We start from the raw sequence: 25,475 nt of genomic DNA, 5'->3' as shown, positions 1-25,475 counted from the left end.
GGTGGGGTGGGGGGCTTGTGCACACATCAGCACACACTTCCCTCTCTCTCTCTAACCTCGGGACCCACTCTTGTCTCTACTCAGGCCTCACTGCTATGTGCCGGCTTGGCTCCCAGATGGGTCTGGATGGAGGTCCCAGTGAGAGCAGAGAGGACTGTGGGCCCGAGGGACCTCTGGCTGCTGCAAGCTGGGACCGAGAGTAGGTGCAACCCTCTAGGGAATGGAGCCTGTTCTTCAGCCACGCCCACGTGTCTGAGGTGCCCCTTCCCAGGACAGAGCCTGTTCTGCTCAGGCCCCAAGACTAAGGCATGTGAGCAGCCAGGCTCCTTGGCCAGGAGCTCTAGAAGGAACTGTTCCAGATGGAGCCGAGTGGTAGTTTCCTCATCAGCGCTGGCTCTCTAGCGTCTGCCTGCCACGGCCCAGCAACCCCCAGGAGAGGGGTGGGAGAACGGGGCCCAGCCCCGAGCAGCTGGCGACTCAAGGGGGAGGCGCACATCTGGCTGGGCCTGTCCGGCCCTGGGCTTAGGGGCGGCACACACTGCATCTTTGTCCCCAGGCAACCCCACCATCCCCCAGTCACAGGACTCAGCCTGGCCCGGGAGGTCATCTAGTCCAACCCTGTACACTTACAGAAGGGGAAATCGAGGCCCCGAGCAGGCAGGGTCCCTGGCCCAGGACTGCTAAGGAGTGGCCACGAGGAGGAGTGAGTGCAGGCGAGGGAAAAGCTCTGTCTCCAGGGTTAGGTGAACGGCAGGCATCAGCAGCCAGCCAGCCACTCCCTGCCTCTCCCCAGCAGGCACTGGCCCACCTAAGCTCCTTCCTAGTGAAGGTGGATGGGTGGTGAGGAAGAGCTGGGCCAGCTGGCAGATTCCACCAGGACAAACCCAGGAGGGTCAGGCAGAGTGTCCAGACTGGGCTGGGGGTGTCACAGAGGTCAGATCGTAGTAAGAGGAAGGGGGTCACACATACCCCAGGATTGCTGTGCTCCGTTCTACCTCCTAAGGGCCAAGCCCAGGCTGGCTGTTGGGCCCCTGTCCTCAGAGATCAGTACCCCTCCAGGCATCAGTGACCCTGGCTAGGTGTTGGGGACGAGGGCCAGTGAGATCAGGGCCAGAGACTGTCATGCCAAGTCACCTAGCCCTTGCCCATCCGAGCTCAGCTGCTCTGCCCTGGACCACAGCCCCAGGAGCCCCAGACACAGGCTGAGGGGAGAAGACAGAAGAAGGCAGACGCCCACGGGCTGGAGATGTGGGGAGGGAAGCCGTCTGCGCCCTAGCCCCTCTGTGTGTCCCCGGCCTCTGCGGCCTGCTGGCTGGTGGCAGAAATCGATAGCTGCATTAACGCTGCTCTTGCTCTCCTCCCTCCCTCCTCCCAGCTCCAGGATCTGGCTCTGCGTGTGGGGCGGGCAGGTCAATTAGAAGTCAGCTCCCTCTGACACAGACACAGCCGGGCCTGCTTTCAGGGCTGGCACTCTGGCTAAGTCTCTCTGCTTCTGTCTCCATCCCGAGTCTCTCTTGGTGGGGACCTAATCTCATGTTCTGTTCATCTCTGGCCTCCTCTTCGAATCTCTCTGATCTTTCATTTTTCTGTCCTTCCTCAGGGACAACTCCCCCCAGCCACGCCCCACTCCCCCCAACCCCAGGTCCTGGGCCATGCTGACTTTGGGCCCAGAGGACGTGATATGTCATTGAACAGGTGCTGCAGGCAGAACACTGGTTTGTCAGCCTCAGAAAGTGAAGGTGGGGGGGTACACGAGGGGGACAGGCACACAGGGCAACTCAAACCCCAGAGTGGACAGATACCAACGTCTAGTCCCCAAAGCCTGGTCCCCAACCAAGCCTGTTCCAGATCTGTCCCTGTACCTGGCTCATCTCCTTCAGATCCTGGGAAAAGCTGATGTCCTTGTCCCAGTGGACCACTGACCACAGGGCTCACGTGCCCTACTCATGGAAGGGGAGGACATAAGAGAAGACCTTCTCCCAGGCCCCGGCCTCTACTGCAGGGCACACAGCAACCCCCTCCCAGGCCAGGAAGGGCCTGGCAGTGCCCAGGCGGCAGGGGAGGAGCTGGGGCTGCGTTGAAGCGGAGCGGGAATGAGCGGGAGGGAAAGCTGGCGGGCAGGCGGGCGGCGGCGGGCGCATCCATCATCGGCCCTGCCAGGAACGCATCCAGCCCCCAAAAAGAAATACTGCGCCTGAGGAGGGACAACAAAGGGCTCCGTTTCATCAGTAATGCGGAGCCAGCGCCCCGCCGCCCCGCCAGCCGCGGTCAGCCCACAAAGGACCCCTTTGTCCATGAAGGAGCCGGGCCGGCCGGGAGCTGGGACCAGGGGCTGACGGGCGGGGACAGAGCCCAGTGGGCGGGGGTGACGGGGGGAACCCAGGCATAGAGAGCTGGGGGGCAGAGGGGGACATGGGGCCAGAAGAATAGAGACAGGTGGTGGGGACAGAGGATCACGAGACAAGAGGACTCGAGGGGTGGGGTCAGAGAAAGGGACTGAGAGAGGACAGGGCAAAGGGTCAAGGTTAGAGGACAGAGCATCATAGGGAACACAGACTGAGGCAACTGGGCTCAGAGGCTAGAGGATCTGAGACACATGGAAACAGAGCCCTGAGGAGACAGTCCCAGATGCAAGGACCTGGGGACCAAGAGAAGGCAGGTGGACATGCCTACAGGAGAGGCAGGCAGAGGCAGAGGTCGGGGGAGGCCAGATGAGACCCAGCTTGTCTCGAGCCCCAGCCCACTCTGGCCCAAAGCCTGGGAGGAGAAAGGAAGGAGGGCTGGGGGTCAGTGGGTTCCTGGTCTCAGGGCCAGGCTGTGGGCCCTACCTCCTATGGGCTGGAGCTCACTTGGCTGAGCTGGGAAGTGAGGGACAGTCAAAGCTGGGGCCCCTCTCCTGACAGTGGAGCCACCTCTGCCTCTACCCCCAGACCCTGGTCAGCCCCAAAAGAAACAGGACACCGTCCCTCCCTAACCAGCTCTCACCAAGCGACTCTCAGGCTCCCTTAACTAACCGACCCTATCCGCTAGCATTTATTGAGCACCTACTGTGTCCCAGGCCCTGTACTCTTATGCTTTACCTGTCTTCTCTCCCTCCTTGACTCCTCCCCAGTACTCAGGGAAAAAGGAACTATTAACCAATTTCAGAGATGAGGAAACTGAGGCTCATGGAGGTTCAAGCTGTCAGGCCAAGGTCAAACAGCCGGTGCCCAGTAGGGCTAGAACTTGAACCCAGAGCCAAAGTGTTAGTCACCCTGCTCTGTGACTGCCTTTGTTCTGCCAGGGAAAGGTGACCCAGCTACCCCGAGGCTGCCCCCACCCCCACAGGTTGTTACCATGCCCGTCACCTTTACATGGTCGGGGGGATGAGCTGTCACAGACCCCAGGGGAGTGTCCCCACCTGCGGGGCTTGGAGATACCCAAGCAGGAACCCGGAATGCTGGGCCAGTGACATCATAATGCCAGCTGGCAATGAGGTCACCAGAGGTGGTGGCAGAGCTCTCACTCCACCCTCAGTGCCAGGGGAGCCAGGATTCATCCCCAGCAGGGCTCTGTCCTGAGCCCTTCAGGCCACACAGCAATGGGGGAGGGAGGCAGGACAGGCAGGCACTGTGGGGTGGGATAGTGCTGTCTGCATGGAGACATGCACACAGGTGGCCACAGTGAGATGTTCTAGATGTTCAGTTGCACACAGCCTGCACTACCTACCCGATAGCGGCCCCATGCTCTGTGCTCCTGGGGGGACAGTGCAGGATACAGACGCACAGCTCTGGAGGGGTATGCAGGGGCTGGGCTGATGGTCACATGAACTGATGTGAAAAGAGAGAGCGGGAAGGGGACTGAGTGGGGCAAGGGGACCTTTCTGGAGGAAGGGGCTGCTTAGCCTGTGAGTTAAGGATACGGAGAGGTTACCAAAGGAGACATGAACCTGAAAGCGTTCCTAAGAAATGGGGAAGTGGGTGTGAGGTGTGGCTATGAGGTTGGCAGGGTCCCAACGGGGTGGAGCTTGAGGTCAAGGGCAGGATTTTTTTTAACAGATTTGCTGAGGTACAATTTTTACTTACTATAAAATTCACCCATTCAATGGTTTTTAGTAAATTTACAGAGTTGTGCAACTATCACCAATACCAACAGCAGAGTTTGCACAAGGCACCATCCCTCCCCTACTCCTCTGCTGGCTGGAATAGCCTCCCAGCTGTCCTGCCTGCTGAAGGAAGGCTTCCTGGAAGAGGTGGCATTTCATCAGGGCCTTCAGGACGCCAGGCACTGGCCCAGCAGAGCCCGCCATCGTCTATGTAGGCCCGGGTTGCAGACTCACACACCCTGGCTCATCGCACCCTTCCCCACACTTCCGTGCCCACTCCTGACATCCCTGCTACACCCCTTCACGCCCCTCCAGCCACCCTGATGGGCTGGTGGTGTCCTTGGTCTCCAACGGAGGCAAGATGGACAGACTGACTGATGGTGGGCAGGCCAGTGGTGGCGGGGAGGGCAGACCACAGGCTACGGTGGTTGAACTGAGCTGAGCAATTGGGTGTGTGTGTGGGGGGGTTTCCATCTCTGATTTCCATGATTCAGCCTGGGGAGTTTCCAGAGGGAAAAAAAAGCCCTACTCAGGCCCAGGGAGACACACATAGGGACACTGGTCTTGGAGGCCAGGAGAAATGCAGGCCCCACTGGAGAGCACAGGGCACATATCCAGCTACGGATGGACACACACATACAAGGACACATTGACCACTGTTAGCACCCAGCAGATGGCCTGGGGTGGGACACGCCCTCAATACCACTAGGGCCTCCCTAAGACTAACACCCCAAGACCAACTGCCAAGGACAGAATGGGGGTGAGGGCTGCAATCCTATTTCCCTGACTCCATACCCCCTGGCCTTTTATGCCCCTCTTCTCAAGGCAGGCTCAACCCCCTTGCCTGAGAACTGAAACATGCTGCTGAGAAAACCCAGGAGTATAGGGGGCTCTGTTCACCCTTACAGAGCTCCCAAAAGGAGCTGGAGGAGGGGATAAACCCATTTCATGGACAAAAAACACTGAGGTCCCGGGCAGGAGGTATTCCCTGACCTGGGGCTCTGGGGAACAAGACAGGGGTCCTGGGACACCTCTGATAAAGACAAGGCCTGCCTCAACAGGTACCTCCTTTGGGCCAGGTTCCTTCTCTGGAAGAGTCAAAGGACCCGGAGGGCCCTCCTTGCTGTGTGACCGTGGCATATGGCCTCTGAGCCAGTTTCCCCATCTGTAACATGGCACCACGAGGATAACAGCTAACATGTATGGAGACCTTCCTATGTGCCAGACAATGGACATAGCTTGTCTCATCGAACCCTCATACCCACTTTCTGAAGGAAGTACTATGATTGCCCCATTTAGAACGGGCAGTTTGATAAGCAACTGTGACCTGGAGAAAATGATGGCCTCCCTGTTTGGGAGCTCCTGGGTCTTAGACTAAGGTTTCCTAAAGTGGAGATGTCTGAGCTGACACTAGCCTGGGATCAGAGCCCACACACTTACTTAGGACCTCCCTCCCGGTGGGCCTCACCACAGGACAAGCCAGGGAAAGCCAGCTCAGAGATATGTGGGCCAAGGAATTGGTGGGGACAGGGCACATATCCATAGGACTGGCCAGGGGACTGAGTCTGCAGGCCCAGGTCTGTGGCTCCATCCTGTCCCTTCCTGTTGACTTTGACACCCTGCCCCACACTGAGCCTCAGTTTCCGTCTGTAAAATGGAGAAGAATGGTTCTTGCTCCTCACCCCAAACTGCAGGAGCCATGAGCCCAGAGGGCCCCATGCGGAAGGAGGTGGAGAGATACAGAAAAAAGACTCCGGATAGTGAACACCCCCCACCCGCCCCCATCAGAGAGGCCAGAACTGGCTCTTGATGTGATTTTCAGATGGGGAAACTGAGGCCTGGAGAGAAGGGTTTTGAGCAGGCCACAGGGTTGGGACCAAGCCCCAGATGATGTGAGGCTTACTGGGGTGAGCATTCAGACCCCTCCCTTTCCTATCTTCCCAGAGGACACAATAATAGCAGACCCTAATGATGAGCACTCACTCTCTGCCACGTATTGTGCTAAGCATTTCACATGCATTTTCTCACTGAATTCTCTCTGTAACTTGCTAACTAGTATTAGCCCCATTTACAGATGAGGCTCACCTGCCTAAGGTCACAAGGTCAATAAACGGCAGAGTCAGGATTTGAAACCAGGTCTCTATGACTCCAGGGCCTGGCTCTCCAACACTGGCCAAGGGCTCCGAGGCACGTTTTGGCTGGAGGGTGAGGTCCAGTTCAGCTCTCAGCCTAGGGGAACCCTCTAGGTTTCTCAAGGGTCCTGGGGGGTGGTTCTCAGGCTCTGGGCAAAACACGTCGGGATGCTGTTGCAGAGAAGTCTGCAGCTGTACCTTAGGGCCCAGGAAGACAGGGGAAGGGGCTGCGGGTGGGCCGGACGGGCCAGGCTGGGCCAGAGCTCCGGGCATTCCGGCGGCCTCCGCAGGAAGCAGAATGGGACGGAAACCGGCTCCTGCTCCTCCCCCAGAATCCTGCGGGCAGCCCAGCCGGCCTGCACAGAGGCCCTCTTTGTGCCGGCCCCAACCCGCCACCCGCGGCTGGCCCAGGGTTTTGAGTTTCCTGGGGGGTGGGGGCCCCCACCACTGCTAAACCTCCAGCTACCTCCCCCTCTCAGGGGCGGTCACAGCAGTCCGCAGCTGGAGGAGGAAGTGAGTGACGGCCAGGGCTACCCCAGAGACCCCGGTGGGCCTGAAGTCTGTCCACATCTCACTCCCCCAACACTTACACACCCTAATCAGGGGCTGGAGGTGGGCAGAGGGACCCAGAGACAGAGCCTGAGAGACTCCCCTGAGCCTGACCTCCCAGCCAGCGCCATCAAGCCCATCCTGACCCACACAGAACCCTCCCATTCCACTCCATCTCAGTGCTCTTGTGCCCAAGGTGGTGGACATCCATGGAGGCCGGCCAGGTGGGTAGGGTGGCCCATCTGTCAACCACCATTTCCTACTTTTCAGGGGCTCCCTGGACACACAGGGTGCATCAGAGGGGAAGCCTCAAGCTCACTTCAGCATCTCAGGGGACAAAAGCTCCTTGGGTGTTGTAACTGCTCAAGGAACACCAGGCCCCAAGGATTGGAGTGTGTATGGTGAAAGCAGCACTAGGGACAAGTATATCTGTGTGTGTCCACCTGGGAGGTGTGTCAGAAACCTGTGCACGCTGCATGCACGAGAGTGTGGGTGTGTGTGTGTACAGTCTCAGCTGTCACTCTGTGGGTTTGAGCACTGATGAACACATGGGGCTTAGATACCAGTGGAGGTGGAGGTCTCTGTGTGACTCCCCTGTGTGTACGAGTGGAATGTGGCTATCTGCATCTGTGGATGTATGCGTATGACCGAGTGTGCGTGTGTCCAAGTAGAGTGGTTTACGTGGTGGCTGGATGTTTGTGGGTTCTTCTGGCCTGTGAGGGTGTGCGCGCGCGTGCAGGCGTGCATGCGCTCACTGTGAGTTGTCTCAGGGCCTCTGAAGGGTTCTGAGATGTGAGTCTGGGGCCCACCTGGCGTGGGGATGGTGCAGACAGGAACTGACGCCAGGTGCTGGGGCCCCTGTGGAAACAGGAAGTTGCCCACAGGTACGCCTGGGCTGTGGTGGAGGCTGGGCTCCGCCCAGGTTCAGTTTGTCCCCCTGAGAAACCAACCCAGGGTTCCAATGGCCAAGAACCTGTCCCAGCCCCGAGGGAGGCACCTGCCTTGTCTGCCGTTCAAGACCTGATGGCTCTGGCCAGCATCTGCCTGGCCTGAGCGTGGAAAAAACTGGAAAACAAAAGCCCCCAGACCGCAGGCCCTCCCTGCAGAGGCGTGGGGGAGGCAGGCAAGAGGAGGGAGGCTGAGGAGGAGGGAGGGAGGGGGCGCTGCAGCCCCGGAACACAAAAATAATGAGGCGAGAGGGGCCATGGGGCCGAGCTGGCTGGTTCCGGAGTCGCTATCTGACCTTGACAGATGCCACAGCTGGGCGCCTGGAGAGGAGCCGCCGCCACAGTGCTGCCGAACAGTGCCCCCAACCCGCCACCTCCCCCAGGCTGGGCCGACGGAGGTTCAGGCAGGCCCCAGCCACAGGCAGCCACCCCACCAGGTGGGAGCAGGGAGACCTCAGGGTGCAACCCAGTCAGGCAGGGGGGTGGTGGGGGTATGGAGGCAAGAGAGTGGGGGCAGGGCCGCTGCAGGGCACGGAGGCGGCAACCGGGGTCTCCTGAGGGCACCCTGGCCCTCAGGTGCGGCTATGTGTGTGAGAGACACACACACAGAGCATGCTACTGTGCTTGTGTAGCTATGAGGCTGAGGGTGTGTGTGCAAGAGAAGCCAAGTGTGAGTGCGGGTGTGACAGAGATGAAGCTTGTACTTGGGTGCACGTGTCCTTGGGGTCACTGATCACTCCCCTGCCCCCTTCCAGAGCCACAGCTATGCTGGTGGGAGCGAGCCATGCTGGGGCCAGGGGTGGCGGGGTGCGAAGAAAGCCACAGGCGCCCCGCACCACCAGGTTCTGTCACTTGCAGATGGAGGAGAGGTGGCCCTGTGGCCTTCCCGGGCCTCCCCTTTCTCACACCATGGTGGTGCTCCCGGGCACAGTGATGGGCTCGGGCTTGGACACCACCACTCTGGGGACACCAGTGAGGGGCTGGGGTATGAGCTGCTGGAGGGGATGCTGGGCTGGAGGCGGATTAACAATTCTGAGCACTGGCTGCATAATTAAAAAATCATTACGGCAGGCGGGCGGGCAGAGCCGAGTGTGAGCTCGCGCTCAGAGCGGGTGGGGACACTGCCATGGCGCTCCCCCTCCCACCGCTTCCCCGAGGAAAAATCCCACCTGCTAATATAATTATGGAAAAACACAAGCACAGAAATTCGGTTTCAGCAAACAACGTGCGTTGAGTGCCCAGGGCCTGCCTGGCCCTCAGCACAGCGAGCAGGCTGGTCACCAGTGCCCAAGGCTCCTGGCAGTGAGGCAGGCCCTGCTGGGTCCATACTCCAGACCCCCACCTCCACCCCGTCAGCAGCCCCCAAGAGGGCGGGCGGGGGACATGTAAAGCCCAGCTCCTCAAATTACAAATCCAAGAGAAAACTGGCCTGTCCTGATAGTGGACAAATGGGGAAATGGAGGCTAAGGAATCTGTATACGCTTATTGTGTTTGTGGCAACGCTGAGAGGAAGTGTCGGTCCCGCTTCACCAACGCAACAGCTCAGGAACTCAACCCCATCCCCATCCCCATCCCCATCCCTTCCCCTGTATCCCTCCAGCTTCCCTATCTCATCAGTCATCCCCCAGCCCCTTCCACTCCCGCTGGGAGGAGCAGATCTCTCCCCGAGACTGAACGGGACTGTTCAAGCCAGGTGACCCAGCCCCTCCCAGCGCTTACCCACGCCGGGACCCCCAGCCTCCCAGTTCAGAGACAGGGTGCCCTGGGCTTGTCTGGGTTAAGCTAGGCCAGCAGGGCTGGCTCCCGCCACGGGCAAGGCAGCCAGGTCTGGGGCACAGGCCCCAGGACGGCAGGAACAGCAGCCATCACCTCCGGCCTGGAGCGGGCGGCGGGTGGCGCGGGGAGGGGAGCCGGCCCTAATTAGTCGGCCAGGGACCCGGGCGGGCGCCGGGGCAGCAGACGCAGAAGCCGGAGCCGCGCAGGCACGTCCGCGGCCAGGAGGCGGCGGGGAGCAGGGAGGCCGCGGCGCCCTGGGACGCGGTGGGACAGGCGGCCTGGGAAGGCCCGGGCGGAGGAGATTCCGCACCGAACAGGCCTGGCTTCCCTCATTCCTCGGTGCCACCAGGCGCAGCAATTAGAGGCTTTCAAAGTTTGTTCTTAATTGGTTTCATTTTTGCCTCATAAATGATTCATGGCCCTGGAGGTCTGGGAGGCAGAGAGAGTGGCAGGGGAAATTTGGGGAGGCTTTCGCTGGGAGCCAGGCCCCCTACCTGAGGCTGGAGAGGGGGCTGCAGCCTTAGCCCAGTTGATGACAGGGCCTGGGGAAGCCTTGGGCAGGTGGGATCCTCCAGCAAAAATAAAAACCCAGGCCCTCTCCTTGGGGCACTGACTAATTAGGAATTGCAACTTCTCTGTAGACCAGAGCTCTGCATCCAGGCCCAGAGCCACCGCAGCTGCTGGGGCCCTGGGAGGGTGAATAATAATGTAATGATAACAAAATAACAGTGTCAATAGTAATAATAAAGATGGTGAACACTTAAGAAGGAGTTCTCACAAAGTTTCAGACATGAAGCTAAGAACATCTCTTTTAACCACCCACCCTACACCTCCCAAGCACTACCAGGAAGAGGTACCAGTATCCCCATTTTACAGATAAAGAAACTGAGGCTTGGAGAGATTAAGGTCTCTCCTCTGACCCTCTGATGCCAGAACTCCTCGCTCCCCAAGGTCTCAGGAGCCTGGGGCTCAAGGCTGGACACTGGGAACACTGCCTGCCAGGTGAGTTAGGAGTTGCAGGTCCCAAGGAAGCCTGCAGAAGACCCCACACCCATCTGGGCCAGGTTAGCTCTGCCCCTCACAAGGCTGAGCAATGTCCTCACAGGGCGTCAATTGGCCCAGCTGTCAAATAGGCAAGCAGGAGCCCTATGACCCCCACCCAGTGCTAACTCTGTGCTGGGCATGGGATTAGAGAGATGTCATGGACCCCACCCTCAGGAAGCTCCCAGTCTAGGGGAACATGGATGGACACACACAGAGAAGGGTTTAATAAGAGTCTGTGCAGAGAACTCCGAGCACTTAGCCAGTCGCCTGCTGGGAGCTTCTTGGAGGTAAGGTGGGCAGAGGAAGTTTCTCCCCTTTAAGCCCATATCCAGCCCACACAGGATGCTCAGGGAATGGGTGTGGTCCATTTAAACCTTAGGCTAGAGGTCAGACCTTGAAGAAACCCAGAACTACAGACTACATCAGAGGGCTATGGGATGCAAAATGCCTAGCTCAGCCTGCCCATGACAGTCACTTTTATTCTGAACAACTATGAGAGGTGAGGCCTACACAATTAACTGCAGGGCCCACTTGGTCCCTGGGGACATCCTGGAGGTAAGGAAATGCACTAAACAAATCCAAGAGTAGATGCTGTATGGACTCCCCCTAGAGGCCCCAGGGCTCTGGGCCACTAGCTGTTGGCTCTTGGGTGCTTCACAAGTATCACCTCCTCGTGTGTCCTCCAGCTCCAGTCCCAACCACATGCACCAGATTCCCCTCCAAAATCTTGGCCTTCTCAGGCTCTGGCACCTGCACAGTTCCATTGGCTCCCTGCTCTCCCACCCATCCGGCCTCACCAGGCAGTGAAATAGTCTGGTGCCAAAGTCGGACGCTTCAAGTGGTTATACCTCCCTGTGCCTCACCACAGCCCTCTGCGTGGCATATATGTTCACACCTGTTTCCCAGATGAAGAAAATGAGGCTCTGAGAAGCTAAGGGACTTACTCAAGGCCACACAGCTTAGGGGAACCCAGACCCAAACCTCTTAAAAGCCCATGTGCCTCACCTTGCTGGCCTCCTACAGGTCATATCCCTGACCTGTCCCAGGTCTGGCCACCTCTTGCCCCAGCCCCAACCTATCCTCAGTCTAGACAAAGACTAGGTACTGTGTACCGAGTCCACACTCCTCCAGACACTAGAACCTGGTCAGGCTGTTGTGGTCTGGGGCCCTGCAGGGGACCCAGGAGGCAGTAGGGTTCCCTACATAACCCAGGGAGCCCTAGGGTATGGGGCCTCCTGCCTCAGCCCAGCTGGGTCATCCTGAGGGTGGGGTGGTGGGAGAAGTCCCCATATGCACATACAGGGTAACACAAATGTCTGAGGAAGGGGAAGGAGGCGGCACAATGATGCCAGGGAGGAAGGGGTTGGCCATGTTCTCTGGCCCTCTCTTTGGGGTACAGTCAACTTTAAGGCTCCTATCACACACACTTGGGAGGGGGCTGCCTGTGGAAGTGTTCATCCCTTGCGAAGAAGCCTAACTTTTATACACCCACTACTCCATCCTGCTGGAGAATATAGCTGAATGCCTTGTCACACCCTCTGAGCCTCAGTTGCTTCATCTGTACAATGGGCCCAATAATGTCCCTTGAGCTCTATGGAAAAGACTTTGGGAATAGGTTTAGAGGTTTCCCTTGAGAAAAGGGATTCGGAAGAACTGGACAAAACGCTCAGTAGTCTATGTTGGCTGGGGGCACTTGAGACACTGTGGTCAGTGTATAGTAGAAGCTTGACAATGGCCTGGTGAACACACAAACAAGGGGCTGAGTTCAGAGTTCAGAGTTCAGCTTAGCCAGTCCAGGTGACACACCCTTCCCAGGTGTCCCCTCTGGGCCAGGACACTGGTCTGCCCAGCCAGGTCACCAGGGTCTCCCTCCCCAGCCTGCCCAGGAAGCTGCACGTCTCAGGTGGGTCAGCACTGACGTCAGTAGGACCAGGTGGGCGTGCAGCCTGCCACCTCCGGAACCACCAATTAATTAACTTCTTCAAATTAATTTCCCAAGCAAAATTCCATAATTACATCTGTCTCCATCAGCCTGAGCTGGGCAGGCAAGAAGACCCCGCAATGAGATGGAACATGACCATACTAGGGGGTGACCATCCTAGCCCCAGGAAGAGGTCAGAGAGGCACTGGGGGTTGGGTTTCATCCTGGCAGGGTGATTGTCTGGCCTCCTTATGGATGCTGAATGAGAGGGGAGGGGGCCGAGAAGCCAGAGCCCCCCAGCCAGGAGGTGGAGGGCTCAGGGACACCCATGCCTTCCCAGCTCATCCTGCTGCCCCCACCCCCCACCCGGTGCCCCCAAACTACAGTGGGTCTTGGCAGGGCCCAGTAGCAGCACCGGCACTGCAAGGCTGAGGAGGCCGCGACTGCAGCGTTCTAATTTCCCAAAGGGGTTGAGATTAATTAGCTCACACACACGTGCAGAGAGGAGAGGAGAGTGGGAGCTGGGGCGGGTAGCGTCAGGCGAGGAGCTGGCTGGCTCTCCCCCCACCCGCCCGACAGGCAGTCAGGTGGCCTTGACAGCCTGGGTGCTCTGAAGGTCAGTGGCCAAGCCGGCTGAGCCAGCAGACTGGCACTGTCTCCTTCCCAGAAGCCCTGAGACCAAGACGGGGGGTGGGGGGTGGGGCGGTGGTGGTGCAGCAACCAAGAGGACAGCTGGTGGGTGTGGTAGGTCACCAGGGATCGAGTCTGTGCCAGGTGCTCTGTCCACACCATCTTGTTTTATTCTCCCAGCAGCCAAAAGAGGTAGGCACCATGGTCTTCCCATTTCACAGATGAGAACACTGAGGCTCAGAGCTGAGTTAAAGTCACCCAAGTTGTTGATGGTGAGACTAAAATCCAAGTTGGCCCATCTCTAGAGCCCACCTTGCTCCCCCTGGATCCCATGCTGACATGAGGTCTGCAGGAGCCCTAAGCCTAGGGCTTAGGTGACCTGGTGACCAGTTGCAGTTGCAGGGCCTGTGAGTGCGTCTGTCTTGACTGTGACTTACCTCCATCTCAGAGAATGTGCAGGGCAGACTCTCAGTCATTTTACAGATGCAGAAACTGAGACCAGAAAGGGGAAGTAACTTGCCACACAGTACAGGGCCCCAAACCCGGACTTTCTGCCCCTCCGTTTAAGGCCAGCACCAACTTCCAGCAATATAAACCCGACTCAGTGACCTTTAGTGAGTCCTGACCCAGGGCCACGCTGTGCCTGGTGCTCTCTTTAGCTAACCAGCACACACTGATTGGGGCGGTGGGGGGTGTCACTGTGGCCCCTGTGTACAGAAGAGGAAGATAGCTCCAGCTCAAGGGCACTTTCTTAACTACTCCCTGCAGGGCTCTCCAGAGAGAGGAAAAGAGTCCCCAGGAAGGTGGGGGGTGGGGATGGGAGAGGTGTGTGACGCTGACCAGGCCCCTAAGCAGCTCTCACAAGACTAGCAATTGACCTTCCCAGAACTTGTCTGCAAGGAGATCCCTGCAACCCTAAGGAGCATCAATCTGCTCCCTGGGGCATGCCCTGACTCCTACCCTACTCCCAGTGAATCATGTCTGCAGCAGACAAGGGCAACAGGGCTCACCCTCCCCAGGCTTAAGGGGTCAGCAGTCCCAAGGTTCTTGGGTCCAAGATAACAGAGGGCCCTAGGAGAGTCATGGGGCGGGGCATAGGTGGGGAAGGGGATGGCCCAACTAAGAACATTACTCATCATGTGGATTATGGGAGATGGGTAGGTGTCCCCCAGAGGCACAAGTTCAGGCCATGAAAGGGTCCAAGTCGGGTTTGGAGTCAGGGTTCCTCTCCCACTCTGCAGCCTCCAGCTAGGTGACCTCAGACAAGGGGCTTGATCTTGCTGAGCCCATTCCCTGATCTGTGAAATGCCCACCATGACAGCCCCACCCCCACCAGGGTCTTAGAGAGGATGTATGTGAGGTTCTCAGTGCAGGGCCAGCATGCACAGGCGCTCAATAAGTGAGAGCTGTGTTGTTATTTTTACTGTCATCATCAGCCAACACGGGAGTGAGTGTCAAGGACAGCTCAAGCCAGGAGTGCTGGGTAATCCAGGTTGCAGCCCCAGTTCTGCCACTGTTTGCCTTTGAGTCTGAGCCAATCCCTTATGCCTCAGTTTCCCCAGCCTGAAACAGAACATTCCCTGCCCTGTCCTCTTACCTGCAGGAACACGGGGAGGTGAGCACACGGTAGGGGTCTGAAGGCTACAAAGAGGGCAGCACTCAGCTGTCCTTTTCTGGCCACAGGAATAACCCACCTCTACTTCCTGCCAACCTTTCCTTCTACCTCCCTGGCCCCCCAGCCCTGCCTGCTCTATGTCAGCACTTCTTCAAGCTCCCACAGTCCCAACAGCCCTTCCACAGGTGTATACTAAGCCCCTCACCGCCCTGCAAAGGCCACATTTGCCACCTGGAAGTCCCTGCTTGAGTCTAACTTGTGGCCTTGCTACCTGTTGGGGGTTAGGGGACAGAAAAAGTCTTGGAACCATGGTTGGCTCTCTGTTTCCACCAATACTGTGAAGCCCCCAGAAATGTCCACCCAAGGACCCCAGGTTCCTCTGCCCTGGGTCCAATCTATTCCCAACCCTCCCCTTCTCTGTGGCCCCAAGCCCAGCCTCTCCACTCCCACACCCCAGCATTGTCATCTAAGAACAGTCCTAGAGAAGGGTAAATCCAAGACATTCTAATTAAGGAGTCCTTGCTGTGGGGTACTACTCCCAGAAAAATGCCAGCTTTGGTGGAGCAGACAGGTGGAGGGGAGGGCTGGACTCACCTGGAGATCCAACTGTGACGTGGTGAGAACCACACCCCACCACCTACTTCAGCTCTTGCAGTTTTAAGACACAGAGATAAGGGTCATACCCATTTTATAGGTGGCAAAAGTGAGGTCAGAGAGGTTGGCACACTGGGCCATGATTTACACAGCAGGCAGTAATCAAGCTCCAAGTAACCAAGCCAGGTGTGGAGCCCAGGCCTGCCCAACTCCAGAGTCAATGGCTCAGGAGACATCCAGTCCTCCTTACTGGCCACTGTTGTTTGTTTTCTTCAGCATGCCTAGGCCCCTCTCTTCTCCTCGACCACTGACCAGGCCTTTATGGGGGAGACCTATGTGGCCAGGAGATGGGAGCCAACATGGGCCCGACCTGCCCCTTGACCTCTGCTAGGCTGTCTCAATCCTGTGGGCCCAGAATGATCTGCAGTCTGAGTGTTAGGTGACTGTGTCCAAAGCCCTTCATGACCATGAAGCCATCCCCATCAGACTCAATTCTCTCATCTGAAAAATGATGTACTTTTCAGTGTATGAAAAATGGGTATGCCCCCAGTCCTGCTCACTCCAGGGAAGGCAGGCACCAGCCCCAACAGGCAGCAGAAACATAGAGACTCCCTGAGGGCATCCCTCTAACGCAGCAGCCCAGCCCTTCCTTGTACTCAGGCCAGATCTGTATCCATTTTGCAGGCCAGGGACTAAGAACCAGGGGCTAAGTCCGAATTCTAAGTCTCAGGGTGCTGGCCGCAGGGCAGGAGGGGATGAGGAGGAGCTTGGGAACCAAGAGGACAGAGGAAAGCGGGTGCCAGGGTGAGCAGGGAGTGTGAGCGGACAGACTCCTGAGGCGCAGCCCCCTAGATCAAGGGAGTCTCGTTCCTCCCCGGTCTCTGGCACCCCCAATCTCCCAAGGACCCAGCTCCCTGAGTGGGGGGAGCAGCTGGCCACTTGGCGCTCCCAGGAAAATCGATTCTCCACGGCTTTCCTTCTCCAGCCTTTCCTCTTCCTAGCTCCTCTGCATCCCTCCCCCATCGACCCCCAACCGGCTCTGCCTGGACCAGAGATCCCCATACTGGAGGGCAAGTGGGTTTAACACTTCCACGCCCGAGACTTGGGCCTCCTCCCCCAGAGAGCCAGCCTGCGGGGTGGGAAAACGCCTCCCTTCCCGTGCCCACCTTGTAGAATTCAGCTGACTCTACATGGCCGAGGGCTGGGCCTCTTTTGTGTGAGCCGACACAGGGGCCTTTGAGTGAATGGAGCCTCAACCACGCTGCGAGTGCGCGTGTGTGTGCCAGGCTTGGTGCGGTCAGCGGCCCTGGCCCAACTCTCCGCACCATCTGGGTGAGCTGTGGCTGGAGGACGAAGGCCTGAGGCCGTGACAGGATGGAGCAGACATACAATTGCCTTAATGGAGCCGCTTCCCAGGGGCCCAGCACGCCCACGTGTGACTCTGTTTATCCATTCGCCTCTGCGCATGCCAGTGTGCGGGTGCGCCAGAGGCTGGGGCCGTGAGTGTGACAGAGAGCGTGCTTCTGGAGTGTGCACAGTGAATGTGACTGGGCCGTGCCCGTGGGGGTCAGCCATGTGTGCTGGGTCGTGTGAAACGACGTGCGCTGAGTGACCGTCTGTCCCAAGCGTGCACCCCCAGGGGTGCCGCGCGGGGCGTGCGTGAGTACGCGCTGCCTGCCAGGCCGCAGGGCCTCGTGGGGCTGCTGGGGACGGGGTGACTCACGTCTCCTGAGCTCATCCCGCCGCCAGCCCGCCTAGCTCACCCTGCTCTGCTGGGCTCATGCCGCCAGCGCAAGGGAGGGGGTTGGGGGGAGGCTCAGGCAGACGCGGCAGGGAGGCCAGCTTGATAAATAACCTGCTGCTTCCCCAGGCCTCCGAGAAGGGGAGGCTGCATCATGGGGAGAAGGGGAGAAGCGCGGGGGGGAGGCAGCCCTGGCCCCCACAGCCCAGGCTACGGCTCCGGTTCCTGTTTCATCGAAACCTGAGCTGGGAAAAGCCTATCGGGTCATCTTGCTGTCCTGCCGGCCGCCAGGCCCAGGCAAGCTGCCCCTCAGGGGACAAGCCCGCAGCCTGGCCGCCCAGCCGGTGGGTGGGTGGGTGGGGGGAGGATATTTCTGTCCAGACTAAATGCAGCTCTAGGCCTCTGTCTGCCCCCCCACCAACAGCTGCTCCCAGGGGCCCCCTGGCTCTGCAGGACTGACTAAATATAGCCCCCCACCCTAGCAACCCCCAGTGTTCACCTCTTCCCAATGACCCCACCCTCACGAGGGTAGGGGGAAGGCCAGGGAGCCCACTGTGTGACCCTGGGCCAGTGTATGTCCCTCTCTGGGCTCTCAGCTAGGAAACATCAAGTATTACTCAGCTCTAGGCCCTGACCTGCCTAACAGGAACTATCGGAGAGAAGACAAAGGTGACTAAATTGGGGTCTTTGTCCAGGGAGGCAGGGGCTGAGGTCCCCTCCTTCAAAATGACTCCAGCCCGCTTCAGCAAAAGAAAGCCTGGGGGAGCCCTCCCCAGCACCCCAAGCACCTTTAGGCTTATAAACGTGGCCCCCTTCACCCTGCCTATTCCTTGCCCAGGCTGGGCAATACCAGGCTCCTCCGACCTGCCTCTGCCGGACCCTGGCCAGGAAACAAGTCGTGCCAGGCTTTGGGTGGGGGGAGACGCAGGAGCATGACAGCTGCTATTTCCTGCAGGCCACAGTTGGGCACAACCCGGACTCCTGCCTGGCTCCACACTCCACCAGACAGCCTCTCCCAGGCTCCGGCCCTCAACAGGGCACCCCTTCCCCATGTCAGCACCGTCATCAGCCGGGGTCCCGGTCCCACTCCTCCCACTCTACTGATACAGGCAGGAAGAAGGTGCCGGATGCACCTTCTGGCCCGGGCTGGGGAGAATGGTGGTCTCTGCAGGGTTCAACAGGCGGGGGAGGCAGCCCCAGCTTCCCTCCTCCTGCCTGCCTGCCCACCCGGCTGCTTCCCCCAGCCCCACACGCACCAAATTCCCCACATGCCTGTCTGTCTCTGACAGCTCGCGCAAATACTTGGCTGCACGGGCACCCGCTGTTCTGAGCCCGCTGCGCCTCCTCCCCTGCCTTCCCCCGGGGGCTCTGCAGACGCAGCCAGGAATGGGAGGGGGGCCAGAGCCAAGAAGCTTGGTGGGCAGTAGGGGGAGTGAAGGCGGGAGGAACCGGTCTCAATTCCGAAGCACCAGCCCCGGCCCCCAGGCCTGGGGGAACTGAGGGACTTGGGAGGCCACCATGAGCCAACCCTGGCTGGGCGGCAGCTGCTGACGCCCCCGCTGCCCCCCGGAACCTCCCAGGAGGACCTTCCGGAGGCCTCCCACTCGCCTCAGCCGATGAAACAGCATCTGCCGCTCCTGCGGTGGCAGCTCAGGACAGGGCGGAGGGCACCGTGAGGCCCCCGGGGAAGGCTTTGAAATCTGGACTATGGCCCGGCCCCTCCTCGCAGCCCGGCCCGCCACCACAGGCCCAGCCCCAGAGCGTGGGGGGGGGGGGGGCTGTGTTCCAGCCCTCCTGCAGTGTGAGGGGCACACCTGCCCAGCTGCCAGGCCTGGGACGTCTCCATCCGACTGGCTGGGGGCCTTGTTTGCCCCAACTATCCTCCTTCCTGCTTGCCTCGCCTCCCTCCCCGGGGACCAGTGGAGGAAACACTTCCTGAGAACAGCTGGGATTTTCCGCTGGACATTGTGCCTCGCTGGCCAGCCCCTTATCTCCCCCCACCGGCACCACACTCATTCCTTCTCCCAGAGTCACCCCTTTAGCCAAATCATACGCCCACCCCGCAGCCAAGGACACCCCTCCTCTCCCCACTACTTGCCTCAGCATCCCCAGTACCCAGCACATATCCAGGCACAGAGCAGACAATGAATGAATGACCTCATGGAATGACACGCTCCATTTTGCAGATGGGTATACCGAGGCCAGGAGAGAGCCCAGTGAGCTAGGTCTCCCATCCAGGGTTCTTCCTGAAGGAGACTCTGTCTGCAGGGCCCTTCTCTATCATTTCCCACCTGCCACACTTTCTGCCCCAGGAACCCATTCAGCCTCCCAGGCTACTGGAGGCATTAGGACGACTCCAAGCAGAACTTCTCAGTGCTCTGGGTCCAAATGCCCAGCTGGCTATTCAGTACTCCTCGCCCAACTCTCCCACAGCGTAAGGGTGGTCTTAAAAAGAATCCCAACCGTATTGTCCTTGTGACGCTAGACTGTGGGGTAAAGCCTCCTCTCCCCATTGCACAGATGGGGCTGCTGAGGCCCCCAGGGGAGGGGGGAGCTGCAGGCAGCCGTGAATCAGAGGGGGAGCTGGGAAGCCGCCCGGCCCTGCCGGCTGTCGCTGGAAGCAACAGCCTGCATTTCCTCCTCACACTGGTGCCTTGGGGAAGCGTGGGCAGCGGGCGGGCAGGCACTGCCGTGAGGACCCCTCCTGCGCCTGCAGGCCAGCCGCATCCCCGTGCTGCCTGACTGGGCCCACACAGCCCACTCCCCGAGCCGGCTTCATCTACAAAGAGGGGTAGACCAGAGGCAGAACTGGGTTTCTGTCTAAGGTATGTACTCATGTCACTTGAGGGCACCACAGGGAAGCCCCTCCCCTCAGATCCTCAATGTTCCTAGCGTCAAACAAGATTGAAACATGACCATTCATGCATCCTTCCAGCAGTAAAGCCCGTGGTTCTGTGATTCTGGAATCCCAACACGACAAGAATCCTGACAAGAATCCCTCAGCTCCAAGTATTCTATGATTTTAGACTCCTGTGACTTAAAATTCTAGGCCACCAAGAACGGACGCTGCCTGGAAGAAAGGGGGCCAAGCCCGCTCCTACCTGCTGCTATGCGCCCAGCTAACCAATTTCCTATCTAGCTTTGGGGGAGGTGGGTCAGGCAGGAGAGGGGCTGGGCTCTCCCATCAGGGTCAACAGGAAATGGACGTGAGGCTGTGGGGCGGGCGTGGGGGTCATAAGCCTGGGGATACAGCTGGTCTAGTCCTGGAGGACAGGCCACCACCTCGTGGCACACACAGCCACTGACGCTGCAGCTGTCAGGAAGCCCAGCCCTTGCCAGAGCAAAAGTGGGTGGGTAGGGGTTTGTGAGCCTGCACCCTCACCCTGTAGCTCAGAGGGAGGACGGGCGTCAGGTCAGGGCTGGTCTCCCTGCTTCTCAGGTTCCAAGCCAAGCTCCACGCTTCATCTTCCTGTCTTCACCACCCACTGCTTCCTCCTTCCCACCACAGTCCCTTCACCTCTCAGGCTCCCAGGCCAGCTGGCAGCCAGCCAGGGCAAGGTTCCCAAGCCCATTTGATGGATGGAATAACTGAGGTCCAGGGAGAAGACATGACCTACCCCAAGGGCTCAGCCTCAGCAGCCTACGGGTCTCTGGCTGCATCTCTCAGCCCTGCCCCCCAAGCTCACTTTCCAGAATCCTCTACAGGGCCAGTGGGTTTCCACAGACCATTCTGATCACCAGCATAAGCACATCTCCCATTCTGGTGTCCCTTGAGAACACTCAATTCCACAGCCAATCACCTGGTCATTCATTAATTCATTCTTTCATTCACCCAACTAGCCAATCAGCCCATCTTCCCACCAGATGCCAGGCCCCTTGCCAGGAGTCTGGGGGCCTCAAGAAGGAAAGAGAGCACGGCCTGTATTCAGTAGGCACTTACGGAGTGCCTGCTGTGTGCCAGGCAGTGTGGACCACCACACAGAGACCAACCCTGGCTGTCCTCTTGGTGTTTATAGCCAGTCAAGGGCTCAGCCAGGACCCAATCCCACTCGTCAGCGGCAAGTCCTGAGGCAAGTCATAAACTCTCCAGCCTCAGTTTCCTCATTTGTATATGGGAATGCTAACAGCACCCAAATCACTGGCCTACTGTGAGGATTCAAGGAAGTGAAGGCTAGAAAGCTGTTCACACAGTGCCTGCCCACAGGAAGGGCTTAGGATGGGTTAGCCATTGTCATCACCATTGTTACGACCTATTATGATCATTACAGTAATAATTGGGGGACAGCAGTTGATTAGAGCAGCAGCTAAAGCTCTTCAAACACTTAGCTGGTGCCAGGCACTGGGGGTACAGGAAGGAATCACTGCCACATCCCATTGCAAGGCTGGCAAGGAGCGGGCTCAGTAAATCCCATAAGCATCTGATGAATGAGAGACTCAATGACAAGAGGCATGGCCCTGCCTCCAAGGAAGGTACACTCCATCATGTGTTCATGTGTGCTGCACACGTATGTGCAAGAACTTAGTTATGCATATGAATGCGTCTGCATGGGAAACCTGGGAGGTCCAGCAGGTTACGTGGGAAGCGGGGTAGCAGTGAACAGAACGCAGCTGCTGACGCCGGCTCAGGCCCCCCACCCTACCCTACCCAGCCCCTGGCAGTGATCATAGCAGAGCCGAGGGGATCATGGCAAAAGCAAGGACCAGGCCCGGTAGGGAGAGGCCCGGGAAGATGCTTTGCATAGTTCTGACCACCAGATTACAGGCCTAGGCTAGGCCCCTAGGTGGAGGTGTGGAGGCTGCCAGGTGCTGTCCCACACGAATCAGGCCCCAGCGCCTGCACTTCATGCCTGTCCTGGCACGGCACGTGAGGGTTACTGCTGGCAGACGGGGCAAGTCCAAGGAGGTCAAGGGAGGTCATGGGGAAGAGAGAGAACAGTGGGCCCAAGGGCCATGTGGGGTCTGCTGGACAGGGGAGGGTGGGTACAGGGCTCCCCCGGGGCCACCGGGCAGGCCTGGCTCTGCCCTGCTGGGGCCAGCAGCTGGAGGGAAGTAAATATAGCGCGGGGCGTCCCGGCCACATTCCTGGGAGGCCAGTACAGCCCGCCTGCCCGCTGCTCTAGGCAGAGCGCAGCAGCCAGGGCCCAGAACTGCCACTGCCCTCTTCCCAAACAAACAGAAAAATAAATAAAACCAGCTCTCATGGCCAGCACAGCTGGGGGGAGGGGGCAGGAAGGGGTGGACCCAGGAGGGGGGGCAGACAGGCGCACCAGTTGCTGCGGTTTCTGTTCTGCTGGGAAGGAGGAGGCCAACAAAAGAGGAAAATGGAGGGAAAGGGCAGGGAGATAGTCAGAGACGGGAGAGGAGGGGAGAGAATGCGCAGGAGAGATGGAGGGCGTGACAGGCAGAGGTGCAGGGGAGGCAGGTCAGGAGGGACAGGGATGGTGTCAGGGCTGGTTGGGTGAAGGCAGAGGCAGCCTTGGGGTCAGTAATTCAGCAATTCAGCGACACGGATGCCCCAGGCGGGGGGTGGGCAGCAGGCAGACAAAGGGGGCCTGTGCGCTGGGGCAGGGGGCCGGCTCCAAAGGCCATGAAATATTAAAGACCCTAGGCCAATGAGTGACAGAGGTCATAGAAATAAGGAGACTAGCCAGGGAGATAGAGGGACCCTGAAGCAGACCCCCTCCCAAACCCGTGCCTGTCGCCCTCCATCACCTCCTGAGCAGAGCCAGTCTCCCCCAGCTCTCCTCCTGCTGTGGCTGCTTTCTGTCTTTCCATCCAGACGGAGGACAGGCTGAGGGTGGGAGGGACCATAGGGATTAGTGATGGCAGGGGACCTTTGCGGTTCCCTCTTCCCTCTGGCTGATCTGCACGCAGCCGGCCTTCCAGAGCTGCCATCCACCCTAGTAAGAGGGCCAGGAGGCCTGTCAGCATAGCCGCTGCCACAGGCGCCTCCTGGGGAAGAAGGGGGTAGACATCCAGCTTCCCCTTTACAGAAAAAAAATCAGCCAAGCCACCACTTTCCACAGAGACAAGCGGGAGGGAAGGCCATGCCTCACAGCTCAGCTGAGCCAGCGAGTAAACGGGCAAGCAAGCCAGCAGGTCATCCCCTAGCCCTCCTACCCACCCAGGTCCCATTATCAGCCTCATGACCTTGGCCAGTCCCCTTGTCCCTGAGCCTGTGCCTTCACCAGCTGCACCCCACCCAGGCTTGGTGTGAGGAAAGAAATAAGAGGACAAGTAATACTTTGAAAACCTGCAGGGGCAGCTGGGGCCAAGCAACTGCATGCAGATAATCCTGTGAGGTCAGACCCATTATCGGTCCCATTTTACAGATGGGGAAGAGAAATCCAGAGAGGCAAAGTGATGTACCCAAGGTCATACACCTGGTAGTTAGCAGAATGGAGACAGAAATGCTAACCATGACCCACGTGTTCTTTTTTCCTTTTCACTGGGGGATATGAAGTCCTCATCACCAGAACAGCCAACTTTTATTGAATGCTGACTGTGGGTTAGCCACTGGTGCTGGGCACTGCACAGCCATCCCTGTGTTAATCTGAAAATAGCCTTGTGAAGCAGGCACTCTTATTATCCCATTTCAGGGATAAGGAAACTGAGGCTCATAGAAAGAACACATACGGACCAAAGGTCATATATCCAGCTAGGCAGTGACATGGCCAGGATTTGGAGCCAGCTCTGACTCCAGAGCCAGTGGTCAAATACACTTGCCCAGGCAAGGTCAAGGCAGGGGGTTAGGAGGACCCAGTAGGGGGGAGCTCAGTGATCCTATTGGTGCCTGGAACAGCCAACAAGAAAAGGTCAAAAACAAGGTCACAACTGCTATGCCAGGGGTCGTCAGCAACTGCTCTGGGAGCAGGAGATGGGCAGAGCCTGTGGGGACCCAGAGTGAGGGCACTGCCTACGGGCCTGGCCAGAGTGATCTGCCTGGTCTACCCAGAGCTCATGTACCAGATTACACAAGCCCCTTCCCCCAGCATGGGGATACTGAGGCTGGTCCAAAAAGCCCTGTCCTGTTGGTCCCCAGGGCTGCAACCAGCACCCCAGGGCCAGTGTGCCAGGAACTAATCACCCCCACCTCCAGAGCCCTCAGTGCTGGCAGAAGAGGGGGCAAGATCCCCTCCCTCCCTCCCAGGCCCTGTGAGCCCAGAGGGAGGCCAGCATCAGAGGCAGGAAATGAAGAAGAATTTGCGATCTAATTGAGCTGGCGGGGGATTAGGCAGCAGAATGCAATTACAGGGGCTGGAGCAGGGCCAGGGGCACTGACACCCCGAGATGTGGCCTGGCCCAGGTGACTGGGCCTAGCCAGTCTCTGGCCAGAGACACCCTATGGGGGGAGTGGGCGGGGAGGGGGAGACAGGTGGGCAAAGATTGAGGCCAGACAGCTCTTCAGCACACACAGGACTACAGGGTTCCAGCTCCATGAAACACCCAGAAACAAGAAGTTTTCCTGAGAATTCTCCCCCAGGGAACAGTCCTGTGGACCCTCCCATGGGGAGCAGGAAGATAGGAACACACGCTCTCACAGGCTCCACTCATGCATGTACACACATGTGTTCATGCTCCCAGGAAAGCCCTGCAGATCCATGTTCACTTGCAGGGGGACAGACTCCCAACCTGCAGACACACAGCAATGGCCCTTTGCTGCCAATGGCTCCAGCAAAGGGGGGAAAAACACAAAACAGAAAAATAAACCCATGACCTTAAAATCCTTTTATTCCCATAATCACAGGCTGCCATCGCCGTGGATACGTGCTGTCACCCCGGCCCCAGCCTGTCTCCCTCCATGGCTTCCAAAACTCCCAGCAGGCAGGCAGATGGGGAGGCTGCCCAGTTACTGCCAGGGAGGGCAGGGGAGGGGAAAGACTGGGTGGGAGAGGTTCAACATTACACACACTCACACACTCAGGGCCTCAATCAGGGAGGGAGAGACTCAGAAAGAAAAAGGAACATAGACACCAGCCACCAAAGACAGACATAGACCATTGTCAGCACAGCTCAGATATGCCACTCCCAGAGTCACACACACTTTCTCAATTCAGATACACCACTCAGGGAGCGAGACACTCCGATATTTACAAGCATATATAAAACACACAGATATACACAAATCATGAACACACCCTCTCCAAAATTCTAAGCACACAGAACTCACAATATACACATTCCTAGATTTACAGGGACAAATCCAACTTTCAGATATAGGCTCTCAGGTTCACAAACACACAGGTATATATGCAATGCATACACAAACTCCTAGATCCACAGACACATGTCCTGATTCACAAATACACATATGCTCAGACTCCCACACCCCAAGATAGACAGACACACATTCAACACACAGAGTCACAGATAAACACGTCTTGAGTCATTAGCACACAAACCACCCAGATTCCCACATCTCATACCAACAGACTAGACCCA

At 58.3% G+C, this 25,475-nt stretch overlaps 1 protein-coding gene across 3 annotated transcripts in view; it reads right to left on the bottom strand.

The window, feature by feature from the left end:
• CXXC5 (CXXC finger protein 5) overlaps nucleotides 1–25,475 on the bottom strand; it is a 33,946-nt gene that overhangs the window by 4,280 nt on the left and 4,191 nt on the right. The gene's annotated exons all lie outside the window — the stretch shown is intronic.

This window comes from Balaenoptera borealis (genome assembly GCF_965194805.1).
Source record: "Balaenoptera borealis genome assembly, chromosome: 2".
Lineage (NCBI taxonomy): Eukaryota > Metazoa > Chordata > Mammalia > Artiodactyla > Balaenopteridae > Balaenoptera > Balaenoptera borealis.
The sequence above is the reverse complement of the archived record's forward strand: the minus strand, read 5'-3'. Positions and strand labels throughout refer to the sequence as shown.